Here is a 16192-nt window from a genome sequence, read left to right as displayed (position 1 = left end):
TAATCAGTAACAAAGATTGTCACACTTAGCCAATCAGGAAAAAAGCAGGATTCTTATTTATACTTATGCCTAGTCAGCTAATACACTCAATTGAAATAAATTTAATCAAACTATTAATTGTATACTGGATATAATATATTATACTTCATCTTCCGGTGTAGTGAATAAGTTTTGTCCAAGGAAACAGTCGGGGGTTCTCTTTCTTCTTTAAGAATCATCTATCCTGCCCCCTTCTGAAGATTCTATAAAGAAAACAGAATAGATTTGCAGTTAGACACAAGCACTATACACAGATATCAGCACTTCAGTCTTATCATCAAGCAAATCTGAAAAGGCCACAGACGGAGAGCTTCAGGATCATGTACCACATTTTAGGTGAGATGTATCAAAGCTTATGGAGAGATAGAGTAGAGAGAAGTTAAGGTGGAGATATACAAATCCTGGAGAGTTATCAAGTGGAGAGACAGATAGACAGATAAAATACCAAATAATCAGCCCCTGTTCTCTTTCAAACACAGCCTGTAATATTGTAGTTAGAAGCCGATTGGCTGGTAGTGTATCTCATAGAAACATACAGTATAGAAACATAGAATGTGACAGCAGATAAGAACCACTTGGCCCATCTAGTCTGCCCCCTTTTTAAACATTCTTCTCTTCAGAAGACAGAGGTGTCCTCTCATCAAAAGGTGGAATTACTGCCATACATCACTGGTGCGCCTGAATCCCATTCCGAACTCAGAAGCTAAGCAGTGAATGGCCGGGCAAGTACTTGTGTGGGGGACCAATAGGGAATACCCGGAGTTGTAACACACTAGACAGCAGAAACACCACAAACCGGTCGAAGGAGCCATTCTATTCTTTTTATTCCTAATCGTGCACTCAGCCACTCTACCACTGGGACTATATTGCATTAAAATTGACATATGGAATATAGGGGCAGATGTATGATGTGTCGTTATGGGGGAGAAGGGGTATCAGCGCACGTTTTGTGCACTGATACCGCTTCTCCCCCATGTATGATGCGGCCGGGATGCGATAATGGACAGGGGCGCTATGCGCCCCTGTCCATATCGGCGCTGCTATCAAAATGATAGCAGGCCGAATGTATGAACGGTCAGCATCGCTGACCGTTCCGCACGAAGCCTGCTTTGGCTTCGCCAGCATCAGGCTGGCGAAGCCCTATCTAAACAGCAGGGACAGCGCTGTCCCTGCTGTTACGTCTGGGCTGCGCTGGGGATCTCGCGTGAACAGCGAGATCCCGCGCATGCCCAGTGCGGCCGGCCGGGGGACAGGAGATAGCGCATCAGTATTAACTGATGCGCTATCTCCAGAAAGGGACATCGCCGAAGGGGGGAGTTAACGCTCCCCCGCTTCGGCAGACAAGATGTTAATACATCTTGTCGATGTCCCTTCCTGCTTCGCCTCGCTATTGAAGCGAAGCAGGAAGTATCATAGCGGCGCGATAAGCGTTGCTATGATACATCTGCCCCCAAGTGTCATGCGTCAAAGACTCCCATGTGACTCAGAAATGTATTGAAATTTGTTTCAAAAATTAATTTAAACCATTTGATCACAGGGATTTTATTTGTCATTTCGCGCTTGAATATCAATTTGTGACGAAAATATATATTTTTTGTTTGTTATTTCTTCTCAACACGTACTGTCATTTTAGCTATGATTTTTAATAACAGTTAATTTTAATATTATCCAAATTATCATTTGTTAAGTATGCCCCAAAACCCGTTTTTGTTCTTCCTTGTTGTCACCCTTATGACTCAACCTTTCCCCTTTTTTAAACATGTTACCTCAAACCATATTTGATCTGTATTTTTTTAGTAAGGATACCAATATTCTTATCTCAAGCATGTTTAAATTGCTGTACTGTATTTGCCTCTACCACCGCTGATGGGAGGCTATTCCACTTATCCACTACCCATTCTGTAAAGTTATTTTTCCTCAAATTTCCCCTGAATCTTCCTCCCTCTAGTTTCAGTGCATTTCCTCGTGTTCGGCTGCTCCTCTTCCTGTAAAGAATGTCTCCCACCTGTACCTTGTTAAAGCCCTTGATATATTTGTAAGTTTCTATCATGTCCCCCCTTTCCCTTCTCTGCTCTAAAGTATACATATTAAGACCTTTTAGTCTTTCCTGGTACGTTTTGTGATGTAGGCCATGCACCATTTTAGTTGCCCTTCTTTGGACAGTCTCTTATCTATTTATATCCTTCTGAAGCTATGGCCTCCAGAACTGGACACAGTATCTAGATGAGGTCGTACCAATGACATATACAGTGGCATTATTACTTATTTCTTTCTACTGCTGATACATTTCCCTATGCAACCAAGCATCTTACTTGTCTTCTTCACTACTTACCTGCCTTTAGGTCCCCTGAAATAGTGACACCTACTGTAGATCCCTCTCTTCCTCAGTAGTTTCCATTATAGTGCCATTTATACTATATTCAGTCTTTGGATGTTTGAGACTCAAGTGCATGATTTTGCATTTTTCACATTAAACTGTAGTTGCCATGCTCTTGACCATTCTTCTAATCTACCTTGATCATCAATCATTTGTTTTCCCCTCCTGGTGTGTCTACCCTGTTGCATACCTTTGTGTCATCTGCAAAAAGGCACATTTTACTCTCAATTCCATTTGCAATATCACCAATAAAGATATTAAAAGCACTGGTCCAAGTACAGATCCCTGTACTCCACGTGCAACTTTTCCCTCCTTTGACTGTACTCCATTTACTACAACTCTCTGTTTTCTGTCCTGCAACCACGCTCTTATCCATTCAACTATCTTAGAATCCAATCCCAAGCTTCCAAGTTTATTTAACAGTCTGCGATGTGGGACAGTGTCAAAAGCCTTACTAAAGTCTAGATAAACTACATCTACAGCACCACCTTGATCTATTACTTTAGTCACCCAGTCAAAAAAGTCAATAAGATTTGGTTGACATGATCTTCCCCCAGTAAACCCATGCTGATTTGGATCCTGTAAATTGCTGGTTTTTAGATATTATCCAACTCTTTGTTTTAATAGTGTTTCCATCAATTTCCCTACTACTGATGTAAGGCTCACTGGTCGATAGTTGCTTACCTCTTCCTTGCTTCCACTTTTGTGCTACATCTGCTGTTTTCCAGTCCTCTGGGATTACTCCAGTAGCTAGTGACTGGTTGAATAATTCTGTTAATGGTTTTACCAGCTCCCCTTTAAGCTACTTTAGTATCCTTGGATGTATCCCATCTGGTCCCATTGATTTATCCACTTTCAGTTTTGAGAGTTCTGTTAGGACTTTCTCCTCTTTAAATATACTTGTTTCTCCCTCATTTTTCTGATGATACTTGCAAATTAACTGTGGCCCCTTCCCCTCTCTTTCAGCAGTGAATACTGAGCAAAAATAATTATTAATATGATCTGCTATTACAGTGACCCCCTCAAGATAGACTTCCACTCTCTGTCTTATTCCACTTTATCTCTCTCCAAGGCTTAGTAGATCTTATACATAGTACCAACTAGTCAGCTTCTAACTGTTAATGTCACAGAGTGGGTTTAAAATATCACAGCTAGATACTGATTGGCTGATTGGTTGGTACTTAGGGACTAATGCACTAAGACTTGGGGACATATTTTTCACAATCTGTATCTCAGTATCACAAGGGGGGGGTGGGATGCAACGCTGTCCCTGGACTTCCGAGTCTGAGACTTGGGAGTCCCTCTGTGCATGTGTAGAGTGATGGTGCTGGTCATAGGGCATGCTGGGAGCTATCCATGAGCCCCGATTCAAGCTTGTGACTGAACAGAACCTGTTCAATGCATTCATCCACACACCAGCAACTGCGATAGCTGGAGCCTTCATCACATATGCAAGCTGTCAGCAGTGATGCTTTCACCATCGGCTGGATTACACACGCTGGGAACAGAGGACAGGTCGGGCAGCTAGTGCCAGATACGGCACAGAAGGTAATATCTCTCCTGCCTCTAGCAGCAGCTCCCTGCTGCATAGTGCGAGCCCCATTTTCATGCAGGGATTTAGTTAAATTCAACATTAAATTAATTTAGTATAATGTGTGTTCTAATCACTGAGCGCCCCACATTTTCCCTTTTACTGTCTTTTATATTTTGGAGGTGGGCATTCCTCCATTGTGGCAGCTGCCAGGTTGCACGCCACATCACTGCATTCCCCAGCGCTTTGGACATTTTTCCTCAACTCTTGTAGGGAGTGAAACTACATTTTCTCACATAACGGGTTCATTTTTAATTAACCATTCTGTGATCATAGCTTTCTCATGCACCGCAGGTAAGCTCTTTTTTTTTTTTTAAACCTTTCACAGCAGCCCCCTTAGTGCTAATTCAGGAGTTGTGATGGCCCTTGTCTCACCTTTAAAGGTATTCGGCAAATGAGCTTTAAACCAGGAAACAAGCACATGTTCATCTTAGTTATAATGTGTCTGTAGTTGCCAGGTTCTTAAGAGACCAGTTGTTAGTGCAGTGAAATGGGGTCCCTCGGTGATGGGCTGCAAGCTTAAATGCATTGATCCATTCATGAACTAAAACCCATTATTTTTGATTACATATATATATATATATATATATACACACGCACACACACACACACATACACACACAGAGGAATCCGCACTCCCAATCAAGATATATCACAACAGTGGGGTGCACCACTTAAAGTACCACTATGTGTACCCTACACAGTTCCAGAAGCTGACCGCGCTAGGTCGTCCAAGAGAGCACACTCCAAAAGCCAACACACTAATTTATTGATACATCACCAGTATGACAAAATCAGTCAACGTTTCAGACTGCAAACAGTCCTTTATCAAGACGTCATCAGAACAGCCAAACAGCTCAGCAGCAGTGCAGGGGGAAGTGTGGTGTGCTGAGCCTGGGTCGTCCCTTTTAAAGGTCACTGACACAGACTAAAGAATACAGCTGTGACACACTAATCAAATAAATTAAGGAAGCCTAAATGGCTCAATCTAACACATACCTATATCGCCATCTCTATAGTGTGTGAAAACACTGTAACAGCCGCCGGGTCCCGGACATTGCCGAATTCCGAAAGTGACCAACCTGGAAGTGATGGCGGTGCGTTCCACCGTCCAGTAACTTCCGTGATTTGTGTTCTAATGCGCCTGACCATCATATCCAGGCTCTTATATGTTGTGGAACAGCGCAAAGCCACTAATATTGATACAGGAAGTGCCCATGTGTTCCATATTACTACAGTGGAACGCACAAACAAATAGGCAAAGTCGTATAGAACAAAATTGTGGTGAATGTTTACTACATATATGACTTATAGGGCACATGGTCATAAAACACATGATAACAAGGTAGCATACATATATAATAATTAGCTGTCACCAGCGTAGACCATGGCGACTTCAGGAATGTGAGTGCAGGTAAGCCCACCAAATGCCTAGCATAGGGTCAATGTTTAAAGAGTAAAAATGACTCGACATATAAGAGACAGACATCAAAACAAATAAAAAACAAATATACAGTACATGAAAAATACATTTATACATATATAAGTCAATGGTCAATCACCAGTCATCAATGCATAAAGCATTATATCTCAATATACACAAACACATAGACTGGTGAACAGTCACCCAGTGTATATCGTTACCCACTACCGACAGCCAACAATCCGGTCAACTGGGTCTGATTATGTCGACAAAAGCAATTAAGCGGATTATGTTCATTAAGTCCCCGAGGGGCAACTGTATTTAGTCAGTGTATGCAACAGGCCTCAAGTCGACGCAGTAGCAGATTTCTGTCTCCACCTCTTGATGAGTTGGGTACATGATCAACAAGGAAACATCTCACAGTTGCGATCTGATGTCCCATTGCCAAGTAGTATTTGGCTACCGGTTTTTCAGAAATACCAGAGGAGATAGCTGTCCTAATTCAAAAGCGATGATTTGCCATACGCTCGCGAAAAGACCTTATCGTTTTATATATATATATATATATATATATATATATATATATATATTGTACACACACACATCTCAACTTTAGTCATTTTCAAATAGGGACCTGTCAGGTGGCCTGAAAAGGGGCAGAGCTATGCTTGCTCATTGCATCTCTTCAGTGGTCAATGGCCGCTCTGCATCTCCCCCCATTGGCATCCCCTACTGCAGGACACTGCTGTCCACCAAGGGCCGCCTGCCACCCACACAGCCGTCCGCCCACCCCCCCAAACCCCCACAGACATGCGAATGGATGAAGACCTTGGGTGTGAACGAGAAATCATTAGATGGAGTTGCACTCTTGCTCCTCCTACCTGCAATCAGTCCAAAGGCATCCATCATTTCTGACAGCAGGCAGCTGCCGGCAGCCATAAAACTAGTCTGCTGGTGGCAGCTTAATATCACAGCTGGGACGATGGATTCACGGGAAGGGGGGGGGGGGGGTTTCTAGGCAGTCATTTAAAAAATCATAATTAAATATTGAACATTTAAGAATTTCGGTACTTGTTTCCTAGCACGGCGCCCATCGGGTCCCAATGCATACCTTAGCTTAAGGTATGCAATGGGATCCGACCGGATTTAAAAAAAAATCCTTATTTAATAATTTCATTGTTTTTTTACGGATTCATTTTTTAAAATTTGTCTTTGTTTTACTTAAAACAGAAACACTGAATTTTTAGTTATGTTGTAACCGGAAATAATCCTATCTTGTGCCATTGGCATACACATTTACTGCAACCTGGTACAGAGATAGTAAAAGGGAACCTAGCTAAACACATACTGTATTTCTAGGTCTAATCTGGCAATACAGACTATCCGGAACAGTATCGGAACCGAGGGTGACGGGTATTTGATGATGTACCTGCACATCATAATTATGCTTGTTACAACAAAAAGATGCGACAAAAATTCACACACGTAGACATATAACATCTCACTACTGCCATAGACTTACCACTGTTGCGCATTCCGTATAGTTTATGCATCCTAGTATAACGGAAAGGAGTCAATCCGGGCACTGGAGTTCTCTGTACAAAAGAGACACATACAGTATGATCATTACATCAGACAGATACCGTGTAGCCCTGCATTTTGCTTGGTTGGAATGTCTTCTACTGAACAGATGAAACCAGCAAAGTATATTGTTTTTTGAGATAGTGACAGAAACATTTTTGGAAGTAGTGTTGACTTCTGCTTGGGTAAAGGCATCCGCTTGTCCCCATCACTGACTAGGTGCCGACTACTACACAATGTAGCTGACAGGCAATAGGACTGGCTAATGTGAAGTACTGTAGCAGCATTAATGGTACAGTACTACAATATGCTTGGCTTGTGCATTGGCTACAGCCCATATAAGCCAGCTAGAGCTATTCGAAAGGCTGAGAGTTGCTTCCTAATGGTACATCCATTCCTGCAGGTGCATGAAAGGTAGGACAACCAATAGGAAGTCACAGAGAAGCCAGTGTAGTCATGGACATGAACAGAGGTTGTGGATTTTACTGGGGAGGGTTCCACCCCTAGCAGGTAGATGGTGTGACCAATTATTTCAAATTCCCAAAGAAGCGGCCACCTGGCTGGATCGCCATAAGCTGGCAAGGTATGCTCTGGACAATGATTGATCCATATTGGCCTAATCCATACTTCTACAGCATAAGTATACTCAGGGCCGGTGCTAGGGTGTCCGGCGCCCTCCTGCAAATCATAAATTATGCGCCCTTTCACATTGCCATTGCAACAAGCTGCAGCCCGATTGTGGAAGCGTATGCAACATGCAATCCTATGGAGGATCTCGGGTGCATGTACATGTATGCATATACCATCTCAGTGCTGTGTCCGCAAAATGTTGCAGGCACTAAAGGTGCCCATACACGCTGCGAGAATCCCATACGTTGTGGGCTAGATCGCATCGCACGGCAAGCATGCAATGTGTGAAGCAGTACAAAAAGTATGTGCAGCACTTACTTTTTGTACTGTGCGATGCGATGCCCGAGGGAGTGCAAATGGCCACCTTTAGGCACATAACCCAACCCATTATTTAAAAAGTGTCTAAATTAATATAAAAAAAATCTACAATTATTAAAACATTTGTTATAAACATGTATAAAAACTGTTATTTTGCTGTTTAACTCTTGTGCAGTCCCTCCTCTTCTATCTGCGTAGACAGGACGCTGAGGACGCCATTACACCCATCTCGTGACTGAGGGGGAAAGGAGCAGATGGAAGAAGAGGGGAGAAGTTAGAGGGGGCGGAGTGTTAAGGACTGGCAGTGGCACTGGCACAGCACACTGAGAAGAGGGAAGGGAGGGGAGGGGGCGCTGCTGCCTGTTCGTCATTTGATTGACAGCTGACAGGCGCAGGGAGCAATGGGTTGAGGGTGGATCCGGACATGACATGTCATCCAGGCATTCACAGACAGCGCTACATGCCTCAGCGCAAGTGTCCATGAGGAAGAGGGGGCAGGTCGCAGGAGGAGGACAGTGTGTGCGCGGCGCAGGGAGCTGCTCAGCCTCTCCATACTGCCGCCCGCTGTCAGACAGGCACTGTGGGCATGCAGGCTGTGTGCACTCGCGGTGCAGGGAGAAAATCTTTATACTGCCGCCCGCCCGCGGGTGGTGTGTAGGAGGCAGTGACAGTGAGGGCTGAGGCAGCTTTAGCAGAGCAGGGAGGGAGACAGCGCCTTTTCAGCATGGCGCCTCCCTGCTTTGCAGGAACTGCTGAGTGGGTAGCGCCGGCCCTGAGTATACTAACCCTCTCACCAGTGATGCTTCACTTTGTTAAATATGGCTGACTAGTCGTTTATTGACTTGTATCATTTTATTTCTATACATATTTCATTTTTTAATTTTTTATTTGTGGTTATACACTCTATTAGCTTTTTTTTATTCTTCTCCCCACGGAGACATTTTACTGCTCAGGTTGGTCGGGAGTATACGCCGTGGGTGGTGAGCTGTATAATATCTGACTCTTCTCTGTAAGATACTGTATGGTGAAACTTCATTTTCTTACATGGAATGTAAGTGGAATTAATGATAAGCTAAAAAGGTCATTGGTCCTGGGCCAATTTAAAAGGTATGCTCCTGATATAGTGTGCTTAATGTAAACACATTTAATGGGCACTAAAATCGTATCTCTTAAAAATATTATGGGTAGGTTGGGCATACCACTCCACATATACCTCTGCTTCTAGAGGGGTTTCTGTTCTGGTACGTGAAACTGTGCCCTTCTCTTTAGAATTGGTGCAGACGGACCTGTGGGGCCAATCAGGGCCACCAACAGGGGGGGTGCTGTGGGTAAAGCTGTTTCGGGCCCCGGCCTCTGGAAGGGCCCGGGCAGCTCATTTTCCCAACTGCAAACCCCCAATTTCCTCCGCTGTGCTGCCTGCTTCTTCAATGCCAATTAAAATGTTGCACTGGCTGTTCAGCTAATCATAGCTTGTGTATCATTAGACAATCAGAGTGGCTGCCAGTACACAAGCTCTGATTGGTTTACCAGCCGGGGCTGGATTTTAATTGGCCACCGGCATCCTGCATTGAAGGGACCTGTGGAAAGAGTCGGGAGGTAAGTGAAGGAGGGGGAGGGGATATGGGGAGCCCCGCAGGGCCCGGACTGGAAGTCTCGGGCCCCAAAATTCCTAGTGGCAGCCCTGGGGCCAATATGTCTTCTTGAAATGCAAACTTAATTGAAATTCTGTTATTTTAGCTGCAATATATCCCACCACCCTAAGCTCATGACAGGTGCGTAAATAGATATTTGTAGGCCCCATTGCAAAAGTTTGTAAGGGCCCCTATTTCCCAACCTAAGGTGATAAATGTATATAACACATGTAACTTACACAAGGAACATGCCCCCCCCCCCCTTCAGCTCTTGGCCCCATAGCAGCTGCACCCCTTGCACCTATGCTAGTTACACTTTTGGCTCACAAGGTGCATAGACAACTGGTGAGTTTTATGGCCTCACATTCTGCTACCCCTACTATATGTCTAGGTGATTCAAATAATGTTCTCAATCCACAATTAGACAGGACCTGTGTTTCTATTGGCCACCCGCAAACACGACCATCCACTTTCGTGGATTTACTGTTGGATATGGGTTGTTGATGCCTGGAGTGAAAAACACCTAATGGTGAAACAATATTTCTGTTTCTCCCGTTCCTATTCCTCCTTTTTGAGGATTGAAATGGCCCTTCTCCCACCATGCATACTGTCAGGTTAGGTACGAAAATAGGAGCATGTGTGACCAATTACGTTGAGCCTTGGCTTGGAATGTCAGAGGGGCCAATTGATTTGGAAGCTTAATCCATTCTAGCTCAAACATTCGGGATCTGGACAGGAATTGGAGGCTAAATGGGAAAAATGCTACACCAATAATACCCCTGGGTTATCATCAACATTATTATGGGACACATTTAAAGCCTTTGAACATTTCTGGTCTGAAAACCTTTTACAGGAAACAGGAGGAAGAGTTAGAACAGACCTGTATTGTTGCTGAACTTTTTTATTTATCTGATGGCTTAGACCAGGGGTCCTCAAACTATTTGGTCTGGGACACAATCAGATAATAAAAATAATTACAGGACCCCAGCAAGTTACTGCAGAAGGTCATCACATCACATGTCTAAATAACAGACAATTCAACAGATCTTTCAGACTCCTTGAATCACTGACTGAGATTACAGTAGAAAAGTCATCAGCCTGATGGTCAGCAAGAAACTTCGAAGATCACTTAAAGCCCAAAAATAAGCGATCATATGCTTTGCACTCTGCTTATGCTATTGAGGACAGGCTGGGCAGTTTTCTTGTTCATTTGGCATGGGGAGACTGTACTTATAATACCATAGTTGAGTTACAACATCCTGGTGGTTCTAGAGCTACACACACAGAGCCATATTAAGCCTATCTGGGGCCTGGGTCACTTTAGACAGGAGGGCCCCTTCTCACTTGTCATTACTGGCTGCAAACTGCACAGGAGAATACTATACTTTCAAAACACAGAGTAATGTTAGTGTAGACTTGGTCAATGGGTATCTGGGAGGGGATATATATATATCTATACACACACACACACACACACACACACACACACCATATGAAAAACCTGTGTTTGTCCCTCTGTACCTTACTCTGTAGGAGACCTCACAGGCTCAGCGCTGCCTCTAATTATATACCCTCCCATGATGAGGCCGCCGCTGCTGCTGTTCTGCATGGGCCAGAGAAGCACCAATCAGAGCTCAACACAAGCGTCTCAGCCTCTGACCTCTTGTGCATGGGACTTAGTCAACTCCCAGTAATTCACTGCACACTTGTGCAGTCGTTGTGCCTTGACTCCCGATGCTCAGCACCATTATTCATTGTCACATTGGCAGATAGGTGAAGCTGCAGCACTACCCCCACTCCCATGCACAAAACTCTTCACACAAAAAAATATATATATATTTGGAAATATAGAGGGGAGGGAGCCCAGGGATACTGACCCCCCTGAGCTCCCCTTAATCCAGCCCTGGCTACACACACACTCTAGATATAGCAGCTCTATGTGTGGCATTCTACAAACACCTATATGAATCTAAAATAACTTGTGGTCCTAATGACCTGCGGATGTATATTCATAATATTCCTCTTCCCTCCATAACTGAGGATGCCTGTCAGCTGTTAGACTCACCCTTGCCCTTAGAGGGTACCCCTAATGGTATTTCCTTGGATTTATATAAAAAACATTTAGACTTGTTTGCTTACCCTTTTTCAGCAGCTGTTGGAACAGGATGTCCTCCCAACCTCTATGTCAAAGGCATTAATTGTTCTTATTCCTAAGCCAGGGAAGGACCCCACACTCCCAGCGTCCTACCATTCGATATCTTTGCTGTCTACAGACATTAAAATCCTTGCCATCAGGTTGAACCAGGTTATCACTCAATTCTATATCCAGATCAGACTAGGGGGTTATTCACATTTATTCGCATCCTCTGTGCATTCACACAGGGGACCGATAATGTGTGTTTACACATACACAGACGCGTCTCTGCGCATGTGTGGCCGTATGGTGCATGAGCCCACGGCAAACAGTCTGTTCGACCTGTGCACGCACCCAATATAGCTGGTGGGGGACAGAGAGAAGCGTGGGGCGCCGGCCTGCCTCATCACCATATGGGAATGGGCAGCATTTGATGGGCGTTTCCATGAGCATGCTTGGCATTCTCATGTTTATGTGGCTGTGAAGCGGGTGTGTGTGTGTGTGTGTGTGTGTGTGGGGGGGGGGCATCACCAGATGTCAGCTGCCCACCCATTTCCATCCAAGCATGCACGCATAAAACGCATGCACTTGAAAATCACTGTTATATGCGTGCACCTTCCACATCTTTCGATGATCGGCGACCATTGACAGATGTGGGTATTCCCGGAAGCATGCGAATAGATGTTTATATTAAATTAGTCTTATCTTTTAGCACTGGATGGAGGTAGAGGCCCTACGCGTTTCGTCTTTCCAGACTTGATCACTCTCCATTTTACCACTATTGAAGCCTAGTGCATCTGGCCTTCTGTGTCTAACCTCTACTCTAATATCCAGCTATCAGCACATTCTGACAGAAATGAGTGGGATTCATACCTAGTATTCTTTCATAGTTACATAGTAGGTGAGGCTGAATAATGACTTGCGTCCATCTAGTTCAACCTATGTTTATAGTAGCTTATCCCTTGTTATATAGTATGTTCTGATATTTTAAAGACAGATTGTGTTACTTATTTGTACCCATGGATGTTTGTAACCAATAAATGTTTATCCAACCTTATTTTAAACGTATTTATAGGGCAGTATTCAATGTCAAAGTTCTCCATGCATGGTGAGCGTTTTATTTCGCTCTCCATGCACTCTCCGTGTCCGCGGCAGGGAGCTTTCAGGGAGCCGAAAGCAGCCAGAGAGATTATAGTCTCCCTGGCTGCTCCAGAGGAATGTGGAGATGAGGGGGACTCTCCGAGACTAAGGCAGCACAGGCTGCCCCCCCCTATAGCCAGCGGGGGACCCAGTATTCACTGCACCTGATCGTGCATATTAACGATCGGGTGCAGTGAATATATGAATATGTAATGAGCGGCTCGAGCGCTCCGGCCCCCTGCTGGCTGCACTGTGTAAAAAAAAAAAATTTAAAAATTTAAAAAATATATATATTTTTTTAAATTAAATATATATTCATGTGTTATAAGCACATGAATAAAAATAACATGCCCCTTCACAGAAAAAAAAACCTGATTTTTTGACACCAAAATTAAAAAAAAAACCTTTTAGTTTAAAAGTTCACATTCCAGCTCCCCATCAAAAGATGGAGAATTGCTACACGGCAGTAGCGCACGCAGGGGGGGGGGGGTTTCTGAGTACCCAGAAACCCCCCCAGGAGTCTAAGGGCCTTAGGCTGAAAGTTGAGGATCCCCTCTTTCCATGGGTACAAGAATTTTAAAAATCGGCCCTAGGGAACCGGAGATATTGGACTTCAAAGCAGTGGTCCCCATCCAAGCCTGTTAATTGCTCTTCCCAGTCAGATATTTCAGGTTCTGTCTGACTTAGAGTTTTTCTGAGGGTATATTGCAAAAGCTGGGACTCTTCCCCTTTGAAGAACACTAGTAGCTTGTCTCTACTGTTCCCAGAACCAGAGGTATCAGCCTTCCAGCAGGTGGTTACTGGTCCAGCTCCAGACACCTGGTATGTAGTTTTATATTCTCATTGGCAGATTGCTGTGACTCCTGAACTCTCATCCCCTAGTCCCCAATACCATTTGGTAGGTGGGATTCTCTAGTTTTTAATTCCATTAAAATCTAAGAAATCTATTTCTGGGAACTGGAGATATCTGCAGTCAAGCAAGCTGTCCTCCCACCAAAATTATGAATAATAAGCCCACTCCACTATACACCCCTGCTCTGCATATTAAACATCCTCTACCACCCTGGAAGTTATGTATCAGGGCCCCTTCATTCAGCCCAATGCCCCCTTCTCCCACCATCTGTGCAGTAAAGGGGTAATTAGTGGAAATTACTGATCCAGGCCCTACATGCTGAGTGGTTGATACACTACCCCCTACCACCCGGGGGACATCAAAGCTTCCCCCACCCCTACAGCTGGAGGATCGGTAGGTGCCCCAATACATTGCTATGCCCAGGGGTCTACACTGCTGTTGACACCCATGTATGTATGTATGTATATTATTATTATTATTTATATACATTTGGTCTATCTATAATACTTTAACTGACCCGGCATATACTGGGTCACCTAAATGTCTATCTCCGTGCTTTGCTCCGCCCCTCTGGAAACCCCCTTCTGAAAATCCTGCGTTTGCCACTGCACGGAGAGACACGGAGAAAATCACTTCGAAAGACGGAGAGAATTTCACATTGAATAGGGTTGCTCGCTTTTGGAGAGCAAAATGCTCCGTCCAAGGCGAACAAAGCACAAATTCTCCACAAAACACGGAGAACTTTTCTCATTGAATACTGCCCATAGTGTCTGCCGACACCACTTCTCCAGGAAGAGAGTTCCAAAGTTTGACTGCTCTGACTGTAAAGAAATGTTTTCTTCTAGATCAGTGGTTCCCAACCCTGGTCCTCAAGTACCCCCAACAGTGCACGTTTTCCAGGTCACCCAGCAGGTGCACTCATTATTTAGGCACATTTGAAAAGATCCACAGGTGGAGCTAATTATAGCACTTGTGAGTCTGTGTGGAGACCTGCAAAATATGCACTGTTGGGGGTACTTGAGGACCTGGGTTGGGAACCACTATTCTAGATGAACAAAATCTTTTTTCTTCTAATCTAAACTCGTGCCCTCGCATCCTAGATTCCTTTCTAGTAGAAAAAAAGGGTGTTTGGCAGTTTCTTATATTGGCCACTAATATATTTATAAATGTTGAGCATATCCCCCCTTAAACGTCTTTTCTCTAGTGTAAATAGTCCCAAATTGTTTAATCTTTCCTCGTAGCTTAAATTCTCCATTCCCCTAATAAGCTTTGTTGCTCTTCTCTGGATTTTTTCTAATTCTATGATGTCCTTTTTATTGTGCGGGGCCCTGAACTGCACTGCATATTCGAGGTGCGGTCTAACCAATGATTTGTACAGAGGCATAATTACTTTTGAGTCCCTAGTTTCCATGTCCCTTTTAATACATGCTAGAATTTTGTTGGCTTTTTTTGTTGCTATATTGCATTGAGCACTACACCCCAGTTTGTTGTCTATTTGGACTCCTAGATCCTTTTCGAGTATTGATTTACCAAATTCATCCCCACTTAGGTTATAACTAGCACACTGGTTATGTCTCCCAAGGTGCATGACCTTGCATTTTTTCACATTGAACCTCATCTTCCACTTTTTTGCCCACTCATCTAGATTGTCAAGATCATTTTGAAGCGTGGTGACATCTGATGATTTAATAAGTCTGCTCAGTTTTGTATCGTCCGCAAAGATGAATACATTGCTGAGTAACCCCATCCCAATATCGTTAATAAAAATGTTAAATAAAATGGGCCCAAGAACCGAACCCTGTGGCACTCAACTTAGTACTGGTATCATATTTGATACGGCACTGTTCACGACCACTCTTTGTTCTCTATTACACAGACAGTTCCCTACCCATCTACAGATATTTGCCCCTAATCCCATGTCCTACATTTTATTTACTGTATCAACCTCTTGTTTTGGTACTGTGTCGAAGGCTTTAGCAAAATCTACAACATCTACAACGTTTCCATTATCAAGGTTTTTGCTAACCTCTTTATAGAAACCAAGTAGATAAGTTTGGCATGAACGATTTTTCACGAACCCATGTTGGTTAGTACTGAGTAAACTATGAAGGTCTAAACATTTCTGGATACCATCTCTTAAAAATCCTTCAAATAGTTTACCCACTGTTGATGTTAAACTAACAGGTCTGAAATTAGCGGGATCCTCCTTTTTTCCTTTTTTGAATAATGGCACAACCTATGCTATTCTCCAGTCTTTTGGTACCTTTCCTGATGATAGTGAATTATCAAAGATATATTGTAGAGGGGAAGCTAATTCCTCCCTTAATTCCATTAGTACCCTAGGATGAATCCCATCAGGCCCAGGTGATTTATTTGTTTTGATTCTGCTGAGCCTCATTATTATTTCCTCGGTAGAGAATTCAATATTGAGGTCCGGCTTGTTCATCCCATTTGTGGTATGTGGTATGTGTGCAT

At 43.7% G+C, this 16192-nt stretch overlaps 1 pseudogene; it reads left to right on the top strand.

The window, feature by feature from the left end:
* The first annotated feature begins 690 nt into the window (after nt 1-690).
* Nucleotides 691-810, top strand: LOC146006003 (5S ribosomal RNA; annotated as a pseudogene).
* The last annotated feature ends 15382 nt before the right edge of the window (nt 811-16192 follow it).

Source organism: Crinia signifera, chromosome 5 (assembly GCF_055691185.1).
Source record: "Crinia signifera chromosome 5, ASM5569118v1, whole genome shotgun sequence".
In the NCBI taxonomy this organism is placed as follows: domain Eukaryota; kingdom Metazoa; phylum Chordata; class Amphibia; order Anura; family Myobatrachidae; genus Crinia; species Crinia signifera.
Note: the sequence above shows the minus strand (reverse complement) of the source record. Positions and strands in the feature narration are given on the sequence as shown.